This window comes from Canis lupus, chromosome 22, assembly GCF_048164855.1.
Source record: "Canis lupus baileyi chromosome 22, mCanLup2.hap1, whole genome shotgun sequence".
Classification (NCBI taxonomy): Eukaryota; Metazoa; Chordata; class Mammalia; order Carnivora; family Canidae; genus Canis; species Canis lupus.
In genome coordinates this window covers 2,622,248-2,646,881 of record NC_132859.1, presented here as the reverse complement: position 1 = coordinate 2,646,881, position 24,634 = coordinate 2,622,248, and the positions used below count along the sequence as shown (strand labels likewise).

The window sequence follows — 24,634 nt, the reverse complement described above, 5'->3', positions numbered from 1 at the left end:
GGTGGGGGGGAAGGGTGGAGGGAGAAGCAGACTACCTACCTAGCAGGGAGCCTGATATGTGACTCGATCCCAGAACCCCAGGTTCCTAACCTGGGCCGAAGGCAGGTGCTTAATCGACCGAGCCACCCAGGTGCCCTGAAATTTTCTTTTCAAAATGATTAATTTAAATGTAAATATGGGGTCCCAATAGAACATGTGTAAATTTGAACTATGGAAAAATAGTAGTAGATACCCTAACAGAGTTCAGATCATGGAAGAGCAATGGTGTTTTAACCCACAAGATGAATAAGACATAAATTGCACACGTGTGCATACAGAGCATGATCTACATCTTAATACTACTACAAATTGTACACCCCAAGATAAATCCCTTATACTTCCATAGCACTCACATCATTTTAAGGTGTTTTCCTATCTGTTATCTCACTCTGATTCTTACAAGAATCCTGAGAAATAAGTGGATCAGGTCTTTCCCCACATTTTATAGATGTTGAGACCGAGGCACAGAGAAGCCAAGTGGCTTTAGAAAACCATGACCCAGGTCCCTGATGCCGAAGTTAAGCCAGCTCCTCTTCTTGAGCTGGAAGTCCCGATCCTTTTCTTGAGATGTGTGGGGAAAATCAACACAATGGGGATTCTGTTCCAGACCCCACGTACTGGATTGGGTAAGAGCCTAGGCTGAGATCTCAGTTTAAATCTTGACTATCTGTGCCATCTTGGTTGAGTCACATACCACATCAAAGCCTCTTTTTTTTTTTTCTGCGATCTATAAAAGGGAAATGATAATAGTACATTATTCAGAGCAGAAAATAGATGGTGCACTACGAGCAATCGAGAGCCTTTACTAAGGGCCTAATGACAAGAGTGTAGGCAGGATTAAGAGCACTCAAAGAAGGGCAGTAAAGCATCCTGGGGATAGCAAAGCTGCTCCATGTCCGAAGGGATGAGGAGGGGGAGTGGTTACTGGAAGTGGACCAGAGTGTGGGGACTATGGGAGAGGGCCCCTCATAGGAGCTGGGATAATAGAAAAATAAGGCCAACACAGGGTCCCAAAGGACACACCCAGACTTCACTTTGATCCCCCTCTGGGAACTCGACAGAAGCCAGGAGACCTTGGGAACTCCAAAGATGACATCCGGAAAGGTCAGCCTCATGGTGCAGGGTGCTGTTGAGGAAGATGGAGAGTGGACCTGGAGGGGCAAATGGAAAAGGAACTGCAGAAGGGCCATGTTACAGGGTAGCCCTGGGGGTTATACGAGACAAGGCAGGTAACCTGCTGCACCCAGGGCCTAGAACATAACGACTCCTCAATGTTATTGGAATTATTTTTTTTTGTTATTCTCATTAATATCTGGTGCAGCTTCAGAGAGACCTTTCTAGAAACTTGACAGAATAGAACCTAGTGTGATCTGGGGCCTAGAATGAGAATTCTGCTTTGAGATGGGGATAGGTGTGTTAGACACTAGGAATATAATCCCAGGACTAATTCGTAGGATGAAAAAGGAACATTTATGTGTACATTTTAACATTGTGTCTGGTGACAGTGTAATTAAGATTGTGGCAAGGTTTCCATTGTGTCATGCTATTTTTCAAGCTTTTATAACTTGGCTATAAATTTTTGCTCTGGCGGAAACTTGGCTTACTATGTCTCAGCTTTTAGATGTAGATTTTTACAGAGCAAGATGACCTTTTAATTGTCTTTCACTTGAGTAATGGAATATAGACGTGTGCGCCGTGGGTGTAGGTAGGTGTGTGTCTACCCATTAACGTGTGGTAATAGCCTTGGTGTACTGTCTCCCTTCCTCCCTACCTTGTTCCCTACCTTGATACCATTAACCCTGCGACTTAATAAGGAAATTACTCAAAAAGATGACTCATCTGCTCTTGCATTTAAGGAAGAAGAAAGAGCAAACGAACAAGAAAAGAAAGGAGGAGGGAAAAGAATGGTTTGGGTACAGATAACTTATAATAACCTTGCAAATAATTTTTTAGTGTCTACCAGCCCACGTAGTTTTCACAAAGCCTGTTCCCATTGGAGCTGAAACACATAACCATTACTCCGCGCCCACACCCCTCCTTGGATTCACTGCACAGGAGAGCAACGACGCGGTTAGTAAATAATGGTGCAGAGCCCACGGAGGACTTTCCAGAATCTTGTGGAAGTGACATGCTAATTTCCATCCAACTGCTGAACTACAGTCTTAGGTAGTTAAATATTGAAGATCCCTAACATATATGCACCCCTGGTTATTTGCAAAGCTGTTTTGCACCCGGGATGAGGAGCCTGCCAGGAGAGCAGTGACACAGGGAGGCAGAGAGCCGGGTGGAGATGAAGGAGATGCGGACCCTGTTGGCTGTACTTCTTTCTTCCTAAAGGAGGAGTCGGCCAAGGGAGAGATAGTGGGTTTTAGAGGGAGAGAGGACAGAGGCCGTTTCCTGTGTTACATACACCCACAGCCCCGCTTATAGAATTTGTGACCATATTAAGACGTAGGTTTTCTGTCACACGCTTGGAAATACTGTTTTCATTTTACGTGGCATAGACTTTATAATGATGACTATTAGGAAGGCAGGACTCTGAGAGGTCGCTTGGTCCGAGCATCCAAGCGTAGCTGCCCACAGGCTCCGGCAGGCAAAGTGAGCACCTGGCTGGGCCCTCCCCAAGCCCACAGAGGCAGAAGCCAGGTCCCAGTCTGAAGATGCAACTGCTCTTCACAAAAGTCCTTGCTGTTGAGATACAGGAGCCTCGTGTTGCTGAGTCTTCCAGGGAAGAGAAGCTGGGAATCTTCTAGACTGTCAACTCAAGGAGGCCACAGATCTTTAGCCTCTTTCGTGTATCACTATGAGTCCAGTGCCTAGACGAGTGGATGGCACACACTGAGCACTCAGTATTTGTTGAGTGAATGCATGTGAAAAAGCAAGCAGGCGGCAAATAGATTTTTATTGCCCTGGTTTGATGGAAAGGGGGACAGGAGTACCCATCCCTATGTAGACTGAACAAAACTGATTTCAGAGTTGGGTATAATTCATTACGGGATGCTCTTTGCCATCTAGGGTCTAATCCAAGTTGTCTATGCTACTTGCAGGAAGCTGGGGTCCCAAAATAGTAATGGGGTCCCACAGCTGGTGAATGCAGTCAATAAGCCAGTGAAACAACCTCCACCTTCTAATTCCCCATCTAGAGCTTTTTCCTGCTTCGTACCTTGCCACTGCTTCAAAAACAAATACAAAATCAACAACAGCAACAACAAAGCTAAATAAGTCAGGTTTCTGTATAAAAAGCCAAAGGGTAGCCAAGAGCTTTGAGATTAGAAGACAAGTTACAAGAGCAATAGGGGAGTTTGGAAATACGCAGGAGGAACCCTTTCAGCGGCTCCTCCACAGTCAGCCTGCCGGTGAAACAACGGTCTCCTGGCCCACGTTTGCCGTCAGAGCCTAGAGTCCAGGTTATGCTGTAGGAACGAACAGCCCCAAGGCTCAGCAGCTTCAGCCACAAGCTTTATTTCTTGCTCACATTGCATTTCTTCATGGGTCAGCCGGGGGTTCAGCTTGGGGGTCCTTACCCTGGGGCCCCAAGCTCACAGACGGTCATCCCTGGGACCTTGTCCATTGCTCTGATAAACCAATGGAGTGTGGCAAGTGGTACAGCGGCTTCTGAGCTTCTGCCCAGAAGCGATCCCTGTCACCTCTGCTGGCACCCAAGCTTAAAAGAGCGCTAAGGAGCAATCCTACCCTCATCACAAGGCTTGGGGTGCAGGGGTCAGAAGTTCTGGTGGACCGCATGCGACTTGACGTAGCACAGCTGGAGAGCCCTGAGGAAGAGGCCCCCTTGCACAGCACTCACTTATGCCTACATGTTTATCTCTCACACATAAGCCAGTGAAACGAAAACGAAATGTTCCACTCGTCAACATTTCCTATTGCATATTCTCTTAAAATCTGTTTCTTCTTCATTTTTTAAAGATTTGTCAGAGAGAGAGAAAGAAATCTTCCAGCAGACTCCCAACCCCTGAGGTTGGAGCCTGACACAAGGCTCGATCCCACAACCCTGAGATCATGACCCGAACTGAAATCAAGAGTCAACTGCTCAACCAAACCAAGTGAGCCACCCAGGTGCCCATGATCTGTTTTTTTTTTTTTTTAATTTTTTATTTATTTATTTATGATAGTCACAGAGAGAGAGAGAGAGAGAGAGAGAGGCAGAGACATAGGCAGAGGGAGAAGCAGGCTCCATGCACCGGGAGCCCGACATGGGATTCGATCCCAGGTCTCCAGGATCGCGCCCTGGGCCAAAGGCAGGCGCCAAACTGCTGCGCCACCCAGGGATCCCTTTTTTTTTTTTTTAATCTTGTTCCAAATCCCCCGGTAAATCAAGTGGAAGGAAACACACAGCCTAGAAACGGCTCAACTATGGGTACCATGTGTTCTAGATTTCCAATTAAGCATGCAGTCTGTCTTGATGGTATAGTTTTGACGTTGATGCTAAGGCTCTGCCACACTGTGAGCATCCTTGTACGTCCAGGTGACTGGCCGCCACCCTCAAGGCGGGAGCAGAACGGGCCCTGCTCCAGGTAATGAGAAGTGTGTTCACAGATACCAAACGCCCTTCCCACAGACTGCGGGGTCTCCAGGCCCTGACACGGTGCTGTGAGGCAGAGGGCCGGGCCCGGACCCTGAACTGCAGGTGACCCCGCTGCTGCCCTGCTGCACTGACACTGGCCAGCAAAGCTGCGGTCGGCCGGCACCTGGACACAGTAGGGCTGCCCCTGATCTAGGCTGGCGGTTTGCTCTCCTTGGTCTAAACTGCAAGCTCCTGGAGGGCAGGAACTTTCCCTTTAACAAAAACAAAGAAATAAAAGGTTTACTTATTTTTTTTTTAATATTAAAAACTTGACAGTAACTATTGTGAGCCTGACTTCGTGTACAAAGGAGTATGGCAATTAAGATGAACTCCTTAACAAAATCTGATTATCCTATTATAAATATGTACTATGGGTTGCTCCAGAAGGTATTCCCAAAGATTTGAATTTACTGAATGAGCAGACGGATGGATGAATGGATGGACAGATGGGTGGATGGATGGTGCAAGCATTGGTATGTACTCTAACGTGCTGAAAAGAGGTCAGGAAATGCTGTTTTCTTCCTCAAAGTAGGTTTTATTTAAGGATGCCTTTTTTTTTTTTTTTTTCTCTTTTCTCCCTGAGCTTGAGAAAGTGGTGAGGAGGGTCCACGCAGGTTCTGGGTGTTCTTACCTGGGGACAACCTGCAGTCTTTTGCCATTTTCCCACAGAGAATACTTGGGAGATCACGGAGAAGACCTAGAAGGTGGGAGGCCACCCAGCAGGACTGTGAGCAGTGCTGGCTGCGCGTGGGGGGAAGGGCTGCGGGCCAAGCCCCCAAAAGTAGCTGGAAGAGTTCTCCCTCCTCCCTCTGTCCTTACTGCCCGGGGGCTGCTCTATAAACACCCTCCAGGGGGGTTGGGAAGTGGGCTGGAAGTTCTCCTCCCTCTTCCATGTGCTCCAGAAGCCCCAGGCTGGAGGCAGGTAGAAGGGGGTCAGCGCAGAGGCTGGCCGGGGAGGGGAGCATTTCCCAGGCTTCCTTGCCTTCAGCACACCCGTCTCCTTTTCTTCAAGTGAAAACAAATATCCTTTAGAGCGATTGTTTGTGTGGTGGGCATGGGTTTGGTTAAGATTTCAGAATTCCCCCTCTGGGAAATGGCTGGTGTTTGGAGAGGCAAAGGCAGTGGACATGCTGGAGTGTGAGAGCCGCTCACACCCAGGGAAACGGCCATGTGAGCAAGCCCAGAGCCCCTTTTCTGGGCACCGTGCATCATATTGGCTGCTTATATCCTCACACGTGCCCGGAGGCATTCTCTCCCATTTTAGAGATGAGCAAACTGAGCTACAGGGAGACGAGCTTGGTCACGGCCAGAAACCAGCAAGTGACGGTGTCTGGACACGGATAGCCTGGCACGAGTGCTCTGTCATTATACTACGCTTCCTCCCCTACACCCTTGTTACCTTTTCCTTCTCGTCTTCCTTTGCAAATGTTTAAATTTCAGAACAAAGACGTCTGTAGGCTATTCTGGGAACCCACATACCTTTTGCACCATTTATAACATTTGTTTTTATAGCAAAACGCATTCTGAGTTCTAAACAGCCAGCTTGCAAATAAACTTTGGAGCCTCGCTCTATTTATAAGCGGGATTATTTTTTGAGTTTTAAATTTCAGGTAGTGGAAATGATATTTTAAAGGGACCAGAAAGCCTGGTTCCAGGAAGTCAAGGACCTCTGACCTATCCTAAAATTAAAAATAGTGGAGGCACGTGTTACGTGTCAATTATGTTCCAAAGTCAGCAGGTAAGGAGAAAGACAGGTGTAGCCAAAATTACCCTTGAAAATCATCTGGGAACATTCCACGTTGGAGGCCACGGGGTGTAGAAGTCAGCCCGTGGTCAGGGCCGTGAGCGTGAGGATCGCTTAAGCCCAGGGAGGTGCTTGCTGTGCGTCAGCCACAGGTCCCTCGGAGGGAACACCAGACTCTCCACCTTGTCTCATCCCGAACAGTCCTTGGCTGAAGGAAATCACCAACAGAACAGCTTGAGTTATTTTTCCTCCTTTCCCTTCTCTGACTCAGTACCTCTTATTGACTTTGAGTTTGTTGAGTGAACGTTTGATGCGACTGAACTCAAAATACACATAGTGAGGCGGGATGCCGAACCACTCAGGCCTGCAGGATGCTCTTTAAAGCTTCACACGAGCATTCTCACCCACCTCTCGAGAGCACTTTGAGGGAACCACAGGATCCCAAGAGAATTCCCACCAGAAACGCGACATTCAGGAGCAGGAGTTCCGGGGCTCCTCAAAGGCTCCTGGTGTCCCCGCGTCACCTCCTTCCTGAGGCTGCTGCCTTCGCTCACGGCGGGCCCAGCGTGCTCCAGGGACACGTTATGCTGTCGCGGAGGCTGCTTCGCTTACGACATCTCAGCTCTCCTTTTATTAAAAGATGATGCTATGATGTGCCAAGAGGAAGCCCATGGGTCTGGCGTTTTCCCAAGAGGTCGAATTGGCGTGAACTGGCTGTGCCTGCGAACCGGCCGCCCTTGTGCCCTGGTCACCAGGTCCCTGGGCGCTCTGGCCGGCTCTCCCTCTACCGTTTGACTCCTGAATCCCTAATTTTTCATGATTTGGGACTCATGTAGGAAATGACTCCCATAGGAAATGAGTTCTTCCCCCCCATCCCCAACCCCACCCCACACTGCTGTGTGCAGATGAGCGACTGGTTACCACGAAGATCCTTGAAGTAAGATGACAGGTATTAAAGACAAAGACTGGAGTGGGTTGGAATTACCTAAAACTGTGGCACTTCTATTCTGTTGGTATCTGGGGGGTGAAAATAACCCTCTTCCTCACCACACCCTTCTCTAACCAGTGTACACAGATGTGTATTTATTTACATCATTAGAGTAGAACCACAAGTCCTTTAAAACTGTGAAAATGTCTAACAGTCCTTCATGTGCTTGGTTCATCTGTCTACACTGACCACCTCCCTTCCTAAATCTATTTTTCAGCCATTAAAAATAGCATTAGAGAAGTATTTTTAAAACCAATCCCTTGATCCTGTGTGAGATTTGTGTCATTCTGAAGAAAGAATTTGAGGTGTTTCTTTTGTGTGGTTGGAGGTTAAGTTGCCATGGTAATGGCTTATTGTGAAATACCCAGAGAAGTGCATTAGGAACATTGCATGTGGCAACTCCACCTCGGTTCCTGTTATAATAGCCTAGGCAGACCTTGACTTTCTTGGTCCCAAGCAATCTTTCCATACTTTTATAATAACAGGAATTTGCATTTCTACCCCAAGGCTGCCTTTTTCAATACCTCCTGCTGCTTTTAGAACAACCAGAAAGAGAATCATTATGGAAATGGCTTCATATCAGGTATTATAAAGAAACAAAGTTCTTGTGATTTTTTTTACAGCGTTTCAAACATGTAGAGCATTTTCTTTTTAATTCCTTCACTTATGTGTTATTACTGCTTCTTAAAGCCGAGGAACCTCATATAGAACAATTGTCAAAAACTGGAACAATTTATTTCGCATTTTTTAACATTTGCTCTCAGGATAACACTGTGTTTTAGGAAAATACATGAAGAGTTGGGTGTGCTTTTAGGGCCTTGTCAGAAATGTGAGTCAGAATTAGTAGGAAAATAAAAGCCAAACTCTAGATGCTGCTATGTCAGCATCTTTTTGAGCTGAATGGGTAGGCAAGTATTTTCATTTAAATAATTCAAGTTCATCCTGTCCTTAGCAACAGCTTGGCTCTCTCAAGCCTGTGGTCGGCCAAGCCCTATTTTCTAAATTGATCTATATTGCAAGGCACTTTAATTAGGAAGCAAAATAGATAAGTACAAAACGATTTCATTTGACTCTGTTCTAGAATTTCTATCCATCTATAACATCCACAAATGTTGCCCATATCTGCTTCCCACGAATTAGTGACATTTTCGTGATTTTGATGAACAGGTTCTTCAGAGGATGCCATAGTTCTTCATGCACTCATCATTCAGTAGGTATTGAGCACCTGCTCGGTGCCAAGGATGATAACTTGATGCCATACACTCACCTGGCTGACAGTTTTCCCACTGGTACCATACGGGAGCCAGCTGTCCAAGGGCACCCCTGTTTCCCAGGGCTCTGCTAGCTTGGGGACTTTGTTTCAGACCCTCACAGCCATAGCCATGTTATGATGGTTCTTTGTTGCAATATTATTCATTCAACTGACGTTTATTGGGCCAAAGTCTCCACCATGCACCAGGGATGTAAAGGCAAGAGTTAATTCCTGCCCTGAGAGGTTTATTCCAGGCCCTTCCTCAAGAGTGAGGGCCAGAGGAGCTTGTTTTTTTTGTTGACCCCACTGCAACCCTGCTTAGACGGTCTTCAAACACCTCCTTCTCTGCATTTCCCTCCTCCCCTTTCTCTTCCAAGCGAGGGCTTATGAGACTTCAGTCCCTAACATTACGGAACTGAGTTCCAGTTGCCATGTGAGCCCAAGGGTGCAAGGATGACAATCCTCATTCATTGAGGATTTGTTCTGTGCCGCATGTGCTATGAAGCACTTCATACATATATTGTTTTATTTAATCTTCACACAACTGTATGAGGTAGATACTATTATTGCAGTCTTACAGATGAGGAAACTGAGGCTCAGAGGACCTATTCTGGTATCTTTTAGGTAGACAAGTAGAAAAATCTAAGACCCAAACCCAGTCTAGTGCCTTTTAATTTTTCCTGTACGTCAATAATTACTCTACAGCAACTTACGAGTCTTGTTCTAGTTATGTCCATTTTTATTTATAAACTGCAATATACATGCCACTATTTTTATTGTTAGACTTTATTGAGAAGCATATGTCTCTCACAAGTCTCTTTCAAAATAAATGTGACTCATAGGCCAAGAAGAAATGGATACTATTATTTAATGTGTTTCAGAAACATTTAGAAATTAATTTCCTTGGTTTCCTTTGAATACTTGTTTCATGTTAAAAAAATAAATTTTATATATTAAGAAATGCAAATTTTGTATTTTAAAATAGTGCTGTTTCTACATTAAGGAATGTAAAGGCTTTAGCATAACATGAAAGCCTAAGATGTGTCCTGTGCCTTTGGCTGCATTCAAGTTTTTCTCTTTGGTTTCTAGCAATTTTATTATAATATACTTAAGGATGATTTTCTTTGTATTTATCTTGCTTGGAGTTTGCTGACCTTCTTGAATCTGTAAATTGATGTCTTCACCAAATTAAAATCCTAATACCAACTCCTAGAGTTGGTAAGCACTGAGCAGCAGAGCCTGAATTTTATTAATAACTGCGAGCTAATTAAGTTAATTGCACAAAACAAAGGGCTCACTTGCTTCGGCTCAAGTAAGATGAGGTTTACTGTTCAGATACCCATAATGTGATAGACCAGGAATGACAAGCCTCACAGGACTCCAAGGAAACCAAGGAACAGCCAAGTCTCCTCTGAGTAGATACCAGGCAGCTCTGGAAACCTCAGAAACGGGAGCTGGTGCAGCATCCCCAGTGGTGGGGGCTTCTCCACCAGTCAGACGTAGCTACCCCTGGGTGTCTGCTGCCTACTTCTAGATCTCGGACTTCATTTCTTTCTTCTCTTGTGTGTGTGTGTGTGTGTGTGTGTGTGTGTGCACCTAGCAGATTGGACCCGCCTATTCAAAACCTAGAACTCCTAACTCTCTTCGCGGTGACATTTCTATAGATCTTCTCAGCTCCAGTGCTGCCTGCTGACAACCTTGTTTTCTCAGTGTCTCCAGCTAGAAGGGCTGTGAAAGAGCATCAGATAGGTCCAGCTTCTGGCCGTTAGCTCAGTTCTGGCAGAGTCCTTGACACCGAGAAGAAATGCCTTCTCGAACACTGGCACGAACGAAGAGCTCTCAGTGCCCGTAGGGACGTGCCCGTTCTGGTCCCAGCAAGCTTTCAGGGTGCAGGGGCGGTAGCAGCAGGGAATGGGATCCTCATGATGATGACGACTTTCTCCCTGCTGCTTCAGTGAGGTCACGAGTGTGACATTTTCCATGAAAGGGAACCGGAGGCCTGGGTGGGCCCATGATGGACACGTCTAGTTTATTCTGGACACTTATTTCCATATGTGAAACTCCAAAGATGTCCCCAGAACACTGTCAGTGACAGTTGTATAGGCTGGGCTTTTTAATTGGGGGCCTACAATGTAGACTGGGATATTTTTAACGGATGCTTTTTGGTCTAGTTGCTCTAGCAGTTGCTGAAAGCGGAATGGCTTATTTCTCTCTTTGATTTTTCAATTGTTGCATACATTGTTGAAGGTCTGTTAAGATGTACATACTAATCGCTGTTATGTCCTCCTGATGAATTAACCTTTTTATCATTATAAAATGTGTCACTTTATTTCTGGGAATACTGTTGGTCTTAAAGTCTACTTTATCTTTTATTAACATATTAATATGGCCGCCCCAGCCACCACCACCTTACTGTTGACATTGCATAACTTTTTCTACCCATTTACTTTGAACCTACCTTTATATACCTAGTGCATCTCTTGAAGACAGCATACATTTGGATCTTGCTTTTTCATTCCTTCTAACAAACTCTGCCTTTTCGTCAGGGTGTTTAGTCTATTAACATTTAATGTAATTGTTAATAATATTGGATTTATGTTAGAATTAGGCTTTCTGTTTATCCCTCTGCTCTTTTATCTTTGTTCTTCCTTACTATCTTATTTTGGCATTTTAAAATTGTGTTTTTTAAAGAAATGTATTTTAGTTTACCTATTGTCTTTTTAGTTACATGACTTTTCGTTATCTTTAATAATGGTTTCTCTAGGGAGTATAATATACGTTCCTTAGCTTTTTATAGTTTATTTAGAGTTAAATTTTAACATATATGTTAAATATATGTATTTTAGGGCAACCTGGGTGGCTCAGAGGTTTAGTGCTGCCTTCAGCCCAGGGTGTGATCCTGGAGACCTGGGATCAAGTCCCGTGTGGGGCTCCCTGCATGGAGCCTGCTTCTTTCTCCCTCTGCCTCTCTCTCTCTCTCTCTCTCTCTGTGTCTCATGAATAAATAAAATCTTAAAAATATGTATATATTTTTAATATATGTGTATATAACATAGAAACTTTGCAAATATATAGGTCCATTTACAGGCACCCCACACCATTTAGATTATATATACTTTAGCCCCTTGAGACAATGTTAGAAGTTTTACTTCATAGAGTCCAATGATTTTAAAGAAATTCAGAGGGAAAAAAATCGTCTTTTCTATTTGCCCACATATTTGCCATTTCTAGCACTCTTCATTCTTTCCTAATAATTATTTGTCTGGTATTGTTTTCTTTCTACCTGAAATGCTACTCCTTTAGCATTTCTTTTCTTTTCTTTTCTTTTTTTTTATTTATGATAGGCACACAGAGAGAGAGAGAGGCAGAGACATAGGCAGAGGGAGAAGCAGGCTCCATGCACTGGGAGCCCGACGTGGGACTCGATCCCGGGTCTCCAGGATCGCGCCCTGGGCCAAAGGCAGGCGCCAAACCGCTGCGCCACGCAGGGATCCTCCTTTAGCATTTCTTACACTAAATATCTGATGGGGACAAATTTTGTCTTTTGTCTGAAAAATGTTTTTATTTTGTCTTTTTCCAGGATATAGAATTCTGGATTGAATCCCTCCCAAAACTCCCACCCCCAATAATTTAAAGAGCTTATTCTACAGGTCCCCGGCCTCTACAGTTTCTATTGAGAAGTTAAATGACCTGAACCACTGTTACCATCTTGATAATGTGTCGTGCGTGTCTGGCTACATTCAAATTTTTTCTGTATCTTTGCTTTTTGGGACTTTGACTATAAAATGCGCCTAGGGATGGTTTTCTTTATATTTATCCTATCTAGGGTTTGCTGACCTTCTGTAAATTAATGTCTTCACCAAAAATATGGGAAACTTTCAGTAATTACTTCTTTAATTGTATTCTCTCTCATATTCAATTACATATATGTTAGACCTTTGAATATTATTCCTTAAGTCCTTGGAGGACTGATTATTTTTTAAATCTTTTATTCTTTTTTTTTTTTTAATTGGGAAATTTCTATTTATGTGGCTCCAATTTTATTTTTTCCTTCTATCTCCATTCTCAAGAAGAAGGATGGCCATGGCAGAGGATCCAGTGCACATCGGAGTCCTCAAATCCTTGCCATGGCCATCACCACCGCCACCGCCACTGCCCCCACCCCAATTGGCAAGCTTCTGAGCAGCAATGGAGTGAAGCAGAAGGAGGATGTGAAGTGATGCTTCTGAAAATCTACCCATGTAGTGATTATTTTCCCGTAAATTATATTACTTGATTCTGGAATTTGCATCTTTAAAAAAAAATACATAGCTTTCATTTGCAAACTAATAGAAACTTCCTTTATATTCATGATGAGCATATTTTCCTTTCCACCCGTGAGCAGAGAGATGGAATTGCTGTTTCAAAATCCTTGCCTGCTAATCCCAATGTCTCAGTCATCTCATGGTCATTCTGTTTGTGTTTTTGTTTGCATTTTTAAATCTTGAGAATGGGTCCTATTTTCTCATTTCTTTGTATGTCGAGTAACTTTGGATTATATTCTGGACATTGTAAGTGTTGTCTGTGGAGATTCTGGATGCTATTCTATTTCTCCATAGGGTTGTTGCTGTTGTTATAGCAGGCACTTAACATAATTGAATTCAGAGTACAAACTCTGTCTCCTGGGCAGCAGCTGCAATCTCATTTCTGAAAGTTTAGTCTCTCCTGGGCCATCTGGAGTCTGCCTTGCAAATGCGTGGTTCAGAGGTCAGCCAGACATTTGGGCAGAATTAATAGACAGAATTTATAGTTCCTCCCTCTGGCTCTCATTTCTGTGATTTCCCTTTTGCTTTCCAGTGGGTGTGGCTGCCCAAACTTTGCCCTCTGATTCTTTAACCCAGAAAGACTACAGTCTTTCTAGCAGAGTCTCAACCACTCCACAGGACATAGATGAAACCTGCTGTCAGGCCAGAAGTCATGAAAATGCGAAATCTATCTGCTTCCATTCCCTTCTTTCAAGTGTCGACTCCCTTCTGTCAAGATCTGAGATTTTATTTTATCCTACTTACCAGCCAATAAATAAGCCTGTCACTATTTCATAGGTCAGAAAGAAGGGCTTTATTACTCCTGGCATAGGAAACATTATTGGTATCCACATGTTGGCATTGATTCCTGCTGGCACCCAAGTCCCACAACGATGACTCCATGGGCCTGGCCAGATAGAAGCCTGCACACACAGTGGGTTGCATTACAGGACAGGAACACTGGGTTTGGGGAATCTCGTTTATGTTAAACAGTTAAGAAGCCTATTCTTTGAGGGAGACCTTCTATAATCCCACATTTGCTTACTACAAATTCAATTCTGAGTAATGGCTCAGGTTATGAGCGGTCAGGACCTTCTGCCCTAGGCACACCCAGAAAGAAGGTTATGGGTCTATGCCACCTCCCAGTGTACAGGGGCACTTAAGGTCTATGGCAGACTGTTTCTCCTCACAATAAATGTGTCTTTTTTTTTTTTTTTTCATTGTTCTTGGGTGCTTTCAGGTAGTTGTTTTATATTCAGAGTTTATGGTTGTTATCTTCAGGAGGATAATGCTGACAGGAGCTTATTTGACCATTATAGGTAGTGAAATTGGCCACTTTGCCTTTGTAGACCACATATGAATGGTTTGGGAAGAGCCCCACCCAGGCCCAGAGTTCTTACCGTCTTGTGTGGGACACCACCCCAACCTTGCAGTAGGTACATCTTGTTGAGACATCATAAATTTAGTCGTGTGTGAAAGACCAGGTAGCGGACAAGGCCCCAAAGTCCACAGACATGGTCTTTCTGCCCTTCTGCTGTCACATTGCAGTGACTCAGCAGATCTGATGGACTCTCATCTTGGATTTGGTTTAATCAACGGAATTCCTAGGAAGGAAAGTGTCAGGTAGCTGAGGACCTCATCAATTATATTAACAGAAAATCTGCAGGCCTGATAAATGGGGCCTCCATCGACTCAAGCCAATACGAGAGAAGCGTCAGCCCCTTGAGGAAATCCCAGACAGAGTGCAGAGGACGAGAAGACAGATCTGTCTTTGCTGACACCAGCAGAGGAGGAATTGCTGTCATCCTGGAGCTGCTCCGAAGGCAGTCCTCCCGAGGGAAGAGACTGGGGCACATAGAATTATGGAAGAGAGCTGCTTTCTACAACAAACAAAATGAAGAAGCGGATGCATCCTGGATTCATCAGTCCCACCATATTCCTTACCACCTACCAGCATCTGGCTTTATTCTGCTCTCCCTTTCTCAGCAGCTAGAGTGACCCTTTTAAAATTCAAATCACATCATGTCACCAGCTGCTCAAGTCTCCAATGACTCTCCTCACACTGAGAATAAAATCTGAAATCCTACCCTGCCTCTATAAGATCTGGCCTCTGGCAATTTCTCCAGACTCAGTTGTTATCTCCTCATTCACCAGGCTAACAGTGATACGGTCTCCCTTTCCTCAAACACTCCCAGCATGCTCCTGCCTCAGGGCTTTTCCACTTGCTGTTTCTTCCACCTGGAACACTCTCATTCCAGAAATTAGCGTGATTGCCTCACTTCATTCAGCTCTTTGCCCAAATATTACCCCTCCTTTGAGATCTCGTCTGGACAGACCGTCTAAAATAGTAATCACCGTCATTCTCTGTCCTCCTTACCCCATTTATTTTTCTTTATAGCATTTGTCACTATTTGGTATAATATTGTATATTTATTTGTTGTTTTTTTTTTTCTGTTCTCTGTACTAAAACATAAGGTCCTTGAGGGCAGGGTGTTAACAACTCTGTTATTTGATGTATTCCCAGCACCCCAAATAGTGCCTAATACATAATGGGTACTCAACTGATAATTGTAGAATAAAGGAATTACTAAAACTTATTAGCATTAAGAGTAAAAGGAACATTTTTAATGTTGTAGCTCAGACTCCATGCTCCGAAGAGCAGATGAGAAATAATTGACAAGAACAGTGGCCCATGAACTTCTCTAACGTAGAACACTTTCTGAAGTTTATTCTACCAAAGTAAACGTATGTATAAATATGGTAAAGGCAAATGTGAGAGCAATAATAAAATAGCACGTTTCTATGGTAGGGAATCAGCCCACCCACATAGTCAAGATTTGAAGAACAGCGTGGAAGTGTTTTGTGTTAAAATTGAGTACTTTGTTTCCTTCCCAGTAGAAGACTTCGATTCACTTAAGTAGGTGCTAAGTAGTCATGAGTGTACGTGATGACACCTTATGATCCAAATGCCATTTGGAGATACGACTAATTCCAAACATGGATTTATTTTTTTTTTGAACATGGATTTAAAAGCATTTTCTGTTCAATAATGTATTTTTTAAGTTGATTCTCTAGACAATGAAACAGATTAGGATATTCTTATATGCTAATATTGGCATGATGCCTTGAGAAATATGGTTTTCGGGCAAGACTTAAGATAGAAATACCATTTATGAAACACATGTGTGTGTGTTTGTATATATAAATATAAATGTTGGTGTGTGTGTGTAGTATTGTGTAGTATAGTTGTGGGCTATGTGCCAGATACTGTGGTACAAATGTAGTACTATGGGCTAGACCTGGGATAATATAGGTAAATCACAGCCCCTTTATCAAATAAGAGTTCAATCTAATGTGAGAATTGGAAATATAAACAAATACTTGAAAATCTGGGTCATATGAGATCTAATAGAAAAATATTCAAAGTACAGAGCTGCCAGAGGGAAGGGAGAGGTCATCTCTGTCTTGGCATCAGGAGAGAGGGAGAAGATAAAGATTAAAAAGGTTTGCGGAGATGATTAAGATAGCAAAAGTCGGGGCACCTGGGCAACTCATTCAGTTAAGCATCTGACTCTTGGTTTCAGCTCAGGTCATGATTTCAAGGTCCTGGGATTGAGCCCCAGCTTCAGGCTCCACACTCAGCATGGAGTCTGCTTGGGATTCCCTCTCTTCCCCCTTTCTGCCCCTCCTGTTCATGCTCTCTCTGTAGAAATAAAAATCTTTAAAAAATAAAAAGAAAGATAGCAAAGGTGGCAGGCATACCAGGTAGGCAGCTCCCTTTCTTCCCACTCACCTTTCTTTGAATTCTGGTCTCTTTCCCATATCTTTGACATCTCCCTTTGGCACCCACTCAGCACCTGGCTTCCCCAATTTAGCATAACTCTTCTCTTTGCCTCTTATGTCAGGTGGGTTCTCAAGCTGTGTTGCTGCTGACTCCATGGGGTTCTGTTGTCTGCACCCACCCACCACCCCAAAGCTCTAGCCCAACAGTCAGCATCCCTTCCTATACATACTTTCCCATGCTTCACAGCAGAGGTGAAAATTTAGACAAGGATGACCTGGACAAAGTAACGAAGGCCCAAAAAATGCGTGTGGAAGGAGTTGCTCGATGTTTGAAATGAGACAGCAGGCAGGAGACCAAAGCAATGATCCATGAGGCCAGGCAGTTGTGGCAGATTATGAAGGACATGGTACACCATGAAAAGAGTGTAAGCTTTCTTGTGGAGGCAGTGAAGTGCTATGGTTTGCTGTTGAGGAGGAACTACACCACTTGGAGGTTGGATTGAAGGAATAAGCAGTTTTCCAGGACAAACTACAAGGAGACAACTATTTCTGTGGACACTGATCTATTAACACAGCCCAAACCCACAAGACTTCCCAACTATCATATCTCACTTTTGGCACATATTACTATTATGTTTAGGTCTTCTAAGGAATTTGGTGTCCCTTTACTATTTCACTGGGCCACCTCTATCTTGTAGCTGTGACATTATTAAATGTAACTGGAAGACATCATTAGTATTGAACTGAGTTTCATGAAGTTAGTCTCAGCCCATTGTTACGGCCAGTCTGTCTTTCCTAGCCGTGGGCCAACTACAAACTCGCGGGAATCACGTCTTCTGTTCTCAGCAATGGAATTGTTGAACAGAATGCAGTACAGTACGAAACTGTGTCGCACAGCATTAACGATCTCCTCCCAGGGAGAAATTGATCTAGAATTCAAAATGCTTCCAGCAGGTTGTTCAGTCAGCTACAAAATCACTTGATTCCACAGCCCATCTGGTGAGTCTCTGCCTTGTTGGAATGGAGGTGTTTGATATTTACACCGTTTGCCTAATCTCCCAATCTAGATATCTAGTCTGTCTAGAGTATCTAGTATCTAAATGGTGAATGAATCTACCTTTGTGTATTATCCAAATTTTCTACTGTGGGTCTTTTCCAGGTAGGAAGTTATGGTGAGATTTCAACAAATTCACTTTTGCTGCCCTTTCTTTTTGCTGGTGACCACTTTGCATGCAGCCAGTCAACTTGAGCTTTCCAATATTTCACGGGAATTTTGGAACCAGAAATGAAATTAAGGATCAAAAAGTCAAAAGATGGGAAAAAGTTTCAAGTGCCTCAAGACCAAACAGAGTTAGTCCCCATTCTCCATACCTCTTCCCTCTTTCCCCCTGGTATGGAAAGGGGAAGGAGAATGTGAAGAGAATTAGGTGCTGGAGGTGGGGAACATGTCCCCTGCCAACAATCATAGGTCAAATCAAGAAGGGGATGGAGATAACTGAATGTTACCTTTGGGGATCTGAGAGGAGAGGGAACCAGGAACCTGCTGCCCAGCGGGAGCTCTGGAAGAAAGCTGCTTTGCAGAGAGGCTATGTGCACCCAGGAGCATGGGATGAGGATGGTGTGGGCACACACGGCCTTCTGTAACTCCCTCCAGGGAGAGGGTGAGAGCAGTTGAACACTCCCAGTGTCCCAAGTAAAATGGGAATTTAGCTGAGAAAGCATTGAAGGGTGAAGTCCTCTTACTTTCACAGATGGAGAAGAGACCACTCGATAGAAGACAGTAGAAGGACCAGACCAGAGACTCTTAGCAGATGTGGACATAGAGGCAACTGTCCTTTAATTACCTTAAGTCTATTCTACATTTCAAGGGAGTCCAGACCAGGCTATATTAAGATGGAGAGGTAAATACCTTTCCTCATTCAACAGTGGCCTTTGTATAAACCCAGAGCTTGTAATTCACCCCAGGGGAAGAGAAGGGAAGGGAGGGGAATCCTTAATGAGACCAAGGTGGTTTTTTTTTTTTTTTTTTTTTTTTTGAGACCAGGTTTTAATTACAAAATGACTTTGATATCTTAGAAATGTCATTGTCTTTCCCCAAATATAATTAGATTAAGGTTTTTGAAAATGAGACCCTGAGATAGGTACAGGAAAAATTTAAAACTCGCTTTCTTGCAAACCATATCCTATCTGCCACACTTTCATAGTAAAACAATAAGTGAGAAAATAGGACTAGCTTTGTATGCTTATCCATGCTAGTGGCTGAGTTATCCCCTCTGTCTCTGCTAAGTGCATATCACCAGCCCCGAGGCATCATCAGACTTACCATGTAAAGTTTCCAGGGCCCATTTGTTCTTACTTTAAGAAATCAGGGCAGTCTTTGCCTGTCTCTGCCCTTCAGGCACTTCTGTTCATCATGGTTTCTCCCGGACCCTTGACTGGTTCTAGAGTCTGGGTCTCTCAACTCATAGATGATGACCCAGAAGTCTTTCAGAGTTGGGTTTTTTGTTTTGTTTGTTTTTTTTTAAATAGCCACAAGGATTGCTTTATATTTGCCCCCAATGCTGGGTCTCAGTTCCACTTTGAATCATTTCTGTTGACATTTTCACCTTGAGAACATTGTCCTCACTGGAAGAAGATGGGCTCAAAAGGACAGCTGAGGCGGTGTGGCTTCCAGCTGTCAGCAGCCACAACACATCACCTGCCAAGCAGTGACCATTCTTTTGTCAATCCCCTGGGACTCTGCAAGATGCCAAGACAGTCTCTGCTGAGCCAGCGAGAGCTCACGGCATCCTCTTCTGTGGTCCCTGAGGCGAGCTAGGGGTCCTTCGGTGTGTTTGGGAAATGTCAGCTCACTGACCTCTGTCCCCCCAGGGTGCACCACAGGCCTTCCCGAAGCTTGTAGGCTTTACAGGCTTTGTAGCCAAAGCCCCAGTGTTCCTGTTTCCATTAGCATTCCATCATCTGTGGTGCTGCTCCTCCAGAGTGTGCCTCTCACCTCCTACTAACACTCAGTTTTAAAGAAAGGGGCAAGGAGACTGACCTTCCTCCTCATCCTGAGTAGAGCCCCCACCTCTGCCCAGGAAGAGGCTCCTGTGGGTGTGGATGTGGCTCTGGCCCCGGGACACTGCTGGGCAGGGTCTCCTTGTTCCACCGCCAACACTCAGGCACTGGAAACCTCCTAGAAGACTTGGTGATTGACCTGGCTTTGCAAATAGATGTCGTCTGAGCTGTCCTTTAAAACCATCCCAAGATTGTTTTTTTTTTTTTTTTTTTTTTAATTTATTTGACAGAGAGAGAGAGAGAACACAAGTAGGTGGAGCAGCAGGGAGAGCAGCAGACTCCCCGCCGAGCCAGGAGCCCAGTGCAGGGCTCGATCCCAGGACCCCGAGATTGTGACCTGAGCTGAAGGCAGACGCTTCCCCGGCTGAGCGCCCCCGGTGCCCCCTCAAGATTCTCTTCTGAACACTTAGTCTCATTTGCCCCAGAGATGGCCCGATGATGGGGAACCGGGCCTGTCGGCGTGGCATTCAGGGGCTGCAGAAAGGCAGGCCCGTGGCCGGCGCCGAGCAGATCAGTGGGGCCCAGCCAACAGCGCAGGTTCTGTGCCGGTTCAGGAAGAAGCTTCCCGCGGAGCCTGGTAGAAGAAGAACTAGAACGCGGTGAAGTTTTCCTGAGCGCTGACCGTTCAGTCTAAGAGAATCCCTTTTAGGGGCAGCCCGGGTGGCCCAGCGGGTTTAGCGCCGCCTTCACCCAGGGCGTGATCCTGGGGCCCCGGGATCGAGTCCCACGTCGGGCTTCCTGCATGGAGCCTGCTTCTCCCTCTGCCTGGGTCTCTGTCTCTCTCCCTCTCTCTCTCTGTCTTTGTCTCTCCCATGAATAAATAAATAAAATCTTTAAAACAAAAAGTCTTAAAAGAATCCCATTTAGGGCCGCTTGGGCGGCTCAGCCTGTGAAGCTTCCAACTCTTGATTTCGGCTCAGGTCATGATCTGAGGCTTCCAGGCCGGAGCCCTGCAGGCAGCTCCTTGCCCAGCGCAGGGCCTGCTTGAGGCTCCCTCCTCGCCCCTCTGCCCCCCACCCCCAACCTTGCACGCGCTCTGGCTCGCTCTCAGATAAGTAAATACAATCTTATAATTCCTTCTTAAGATAATTTTAAAAACATTCTTTTTTCTATTTATTCATGAGAGACACAGGGGGAGAGAGAGAGAGACGCAGAGACACAGGCAGAGGGAGAAGCAGGCTCCCTGCAGGGAGCCCGATGTTGGACTCGATCCCGGGTCTCCAGGATCACGCCCTGGGCGGAAGGCGGTGCTAAACCTGCTGAGCCACCTGGGCTGCCCAAGATAATTTAAAAAATATTCTTACAGACACACACCTCGTATGTATAAAGGAGAGCACATACTTGATATTTAAAATTGAAGAGTCTTCTTTCACTCTATATGGTATCAGAGGTCTTTTTTTTTTTTCCATTTACGAAACCCTGGTGATAGCAGATGGTGGTAGGCATTCTGTTTGTGTGTCTGTTAGTGTCCTAATGTGGCAAAATAAAAGTTAGCGACCTTATGTCCATTCCCCAAATTGTTTTACTTTTTATTTTTTTCCCCCAATTTGTTTTAGAATGTTTACTGGTACTTAGGATCTAGGCATCTGGAAACCCCTAGTGTTGATGAAGTCCCTGTGGGCTAAGTTTTGGCAGCAAGACATCGAATTTTCCCTAACGGTCTTGTGTGGGACCCACTGGGATAAGCTGCACAACCATTAAAAGAGGTGGGGGGAGAGTATCCACAGGGACATGGATGTCAGTGGGGATCTTGAAATGCTCCCCCTCTGCCCGCCTCAGAAGGTGCTGAGCTCAGGGCTCTAGGCTGGAATGGGGTGGGCCTTCCCTACAGCTGCTTTCTCTGCTTGCCATATGTAAATATGTGCTCTAGCCCCACATAATCCTGATCACTTCTGTCTCTTGACAAGCTTTATTAAAAAAAAAAAAAAGCCACAAGTCATATATGAGCTTTCAGATTAAAATGAGTTGGCCTCTTTTTTTTTTTTTTAAGGTTATTTCTGGGCTTCATATGTTTGGATTCTTAATTAGAGACTGTGGACATTCCTTCATTCGAATGGCATATTTTAAAAGGGAAAACACTAATGAGAGTTTCTATAGGAGCACGAAAGGTCAGGCATAAGTAATTTGATGCCAAGCTTTCTAGCTTCCATGCAAGGATCCTGCTCCTTTACTTTTCACCACGTTTAGTCCTTCGGTTTCTTTCCTTGGAGTGGGTCCTCTATACCCTTTCCCTCTAACGGGCTCAGTCGCACCAAGGACCTCAGGTACCGGTGCATCACGTTCTCTTGGAACTGTCTGTTCGGAGTGGGTTAGTGACCCCTAGCCCATGTATGGGTTACTTCCAACCAATTCCAGCTTTTCCACAGCCAGGGTGTCAGCATCTGAGGTAAAGAATGTCTGCACCCGGACAACTGGTGTTAAGGCCTCCGTATGCACTACTACCCTCCCTACAAATCTAGGGATAGGCACCCTGTGCTCAAACCACGGTCAGACCAAGAGGCTTGAATTTTCCTTCAGAAAATATGGACATTGTGCTACAGAGCCCTTTGGTAAAACTTAAAAGTGATAATGGAACTTTTTGGAGGTGTTTGATGCTTTTGAAAACTTCTTTGTCCTCAGGGTAAGTAAAACAACAACACAGCTGTGCATGGGATTTGTGACTTCCTCTGGGGAGACCCGTTTCACCCCTGGATGTTAGGGTTAGTTGTTCATTTCCGAGCCTAGATAGTCAAGTTTGGTCAGAAGCCTTCCTGTAAAACGGTTCTCAAGATCCTTTTCTTTTCCCTGGTCCCTTAGCCAACCTTTGGTGGCGGTGGCCTGTCCAATGTAGAGCCTCAAAGAGCCTTGAAGCTGGCCTGAGATAGAATGGGACCAGAGCTAAAAATCTGTTTGGGTAGTGTTCCTGCCCTGCTCTCCCTTGTATGCATCATTTCTCACCCCCTTTGCCCTTCTTTCCCCTTCTCGTTTTTTTCTGGAAAAAGAAATAAAGGCACAGGGTGAAAAAAATCTTCAAAAGAAAAGCGTGTAGAGTGACAGGTAAATCTCCCTCACCTGTTCTTGGTTTCTCTACCTCGGACTGTTAGGTGTTTCCCATTCACTGTAATAGTCTGTGAATATACAAGTAGACACGTGTACACGTACGTATACATCATACGTGTACATATATAGGTGTGTGTACGTTTTTTTCCTTAAAAAATAGTAATAAGTTATAGCCATTGTTCATCTGGCTTTTTTCCTTGGAAATATATCATGGAGGTCAGCTCACATCAGTCTATATCTGCCTCATTCAATTTTGTGGAACATTCTATGTGTAGCTAGCTATACTATAGTTGGCCCAGGACGGTCCCTATCGGTGAATGAATTGTTCCTACTTTTCTGTGCGTGCACACACATACAGTAGCTGCATTGAAAAGCAAGATAAGTGCGTTTTTAGGTACAGGTATAAGTATATTCATAGGAGGAATTACTAGAAGTGAAATTGCATGATCAAATGTAATGTCCATTTAAACTTTTCATGCATGCTGCCAAATTGCTCTAAGATAGCCTCATAATCTCTTACTGATAATGTTTGAGAATGCCAATTTCCCTCGCCCAATAATGAGTGATAATATCAAACTTTTTGATCTTTGCTAACCTGAAAAGTAAAAAATCATCATGAAGTTTCAATTTGCATCTTTCCACATATTCAGAGTTCACTTGTGTTTCTTTTATTCAGCCGTCTGTGGATGTGTTCACTTTTCAGTTGGGTTGCTGGTCTTTCTCTCCAGAAGTGTTTAGTTTTTATGTCACCAAATGATCAGGCTTTGTAGTTTGTGTCATGCTTTGAAAGTCCTCCTAGATAATTCTTTTAATCCCAAATTTTCTTCTAAATCTTTTAGGTTTCATTTTCTTTAATTCTTTTCTTTTTACATTTAAATCTTGATCTCTCTGGAGTTTATTTTGATGTAGTAAGTGTATTGCTTTCCTTATCCTAGGGGAGGTGGAAAAAAAGAGCACCTCTAGTTGTAGCTGCACAGGCCCAGGGAAATAGAGATGCAGAATCCAGTGGACCAGCTACACCATCAGTGAGCATCTTTCACTGACGCACAGATTCTCCCCTCTGGCTCTGAGCTTTTTGACAAATGCATGACGCATTGATGAGATGATGTGATGGGCTCGTCTTTTTTTTTTTTTTTTTTTGGATCTCACTTGCAGCATAGGCTCAGAGTTACATAAACTGGGAACAAAACTTTGCTTTACCCTTGTGAATTGTGAAGCTTCAGACGAGTTATCTTACCTGAAGTCAATTTCTGCATCTGTGAAACTAAGGACCGCAGCTCTAGCACATCGTGGATATTGCGAGGGTTATGACACAAAAGGGGCACGCATGGTTTTGCCTGGCACAGTGCCCAGCTTCTAAAAGTTGCCCCATAAGTGTTAGTTTAATCCTTGGTTTTCCTCTGGATTTTTTACCCCCATTTAACTTTAGGTTTTTTCTCATATAAATATAAGTCAATCCTAGTCAGGAATCATGGTCCCTAGCTTCCCATTTGGGCCGCCTCTTCACAACCACCCACATTTTCTCCTGCACCAGCTCTTATCTGGGACTCTCCCCACTACACCTGTGAGGACTCACTGATCACTTATGAACTCCTAAGCCCAAACCTTGTAACTCCATCTACATTCCCCCAACTTCCGGGCTGTTCTTACCTTGGCACTAAGATCATACACTTTCCTGCTGATCATGCCCCTGACCCTCGGTCATTTCCTGACTCCCGATCATTCCCCAACCCTTGCTCATTTTCCTGACTGCAGCCTTGCCCTTCTCCAAATCCATGCTTGAGGCTGCTGTTAAATTACTACATTCTGCTTCTAGAAACAAATCCAGTCACCTTACTTCTCTGCTTAAAAGGTAAAAGCCCAG

The 24,634-nt window shown here is 44.4% G+C and overlaps 1 protein-coding gene and 1 long non-coding RNA gene across 6 annotated transcripts in view; both read left to right on the top strand.

Moving 5' to 3' along the window:
• The window catches only part of KCNAB1 (potassium voltage-gated channel subfamily A regulatory beta subunit 1), a 359,203-nt gene that overhangs the window by 151,017 nt on the left and 183,552 nt on the right, over positions 1-24,634 (top strand). The window lies entirely within an intron of this gene.
• LOC140613781 (uncharacterized) overlaps positions 7,623-24,634 on the top strand; it is a 32,510-nt gene continuing 15,498 nt past the window's right edge. The window contains exons 1-3 of one of the 2 annotated variants that reach the window (XR_012014636.1): positions 7,632-7,936; positions 15,525-15,633; positions 18,423-18,701. This is a non-coding gene — a long non-coding RNA (uncharacterized lncRNA). Of the gene's footprint in view, positions 7,937-15,524; positions 15,634-18,422; positions 18,702-24,634 lie in introns of those variants that run through there. The other variant, XR_012014637.1, reaches the window with a different exon arrangement.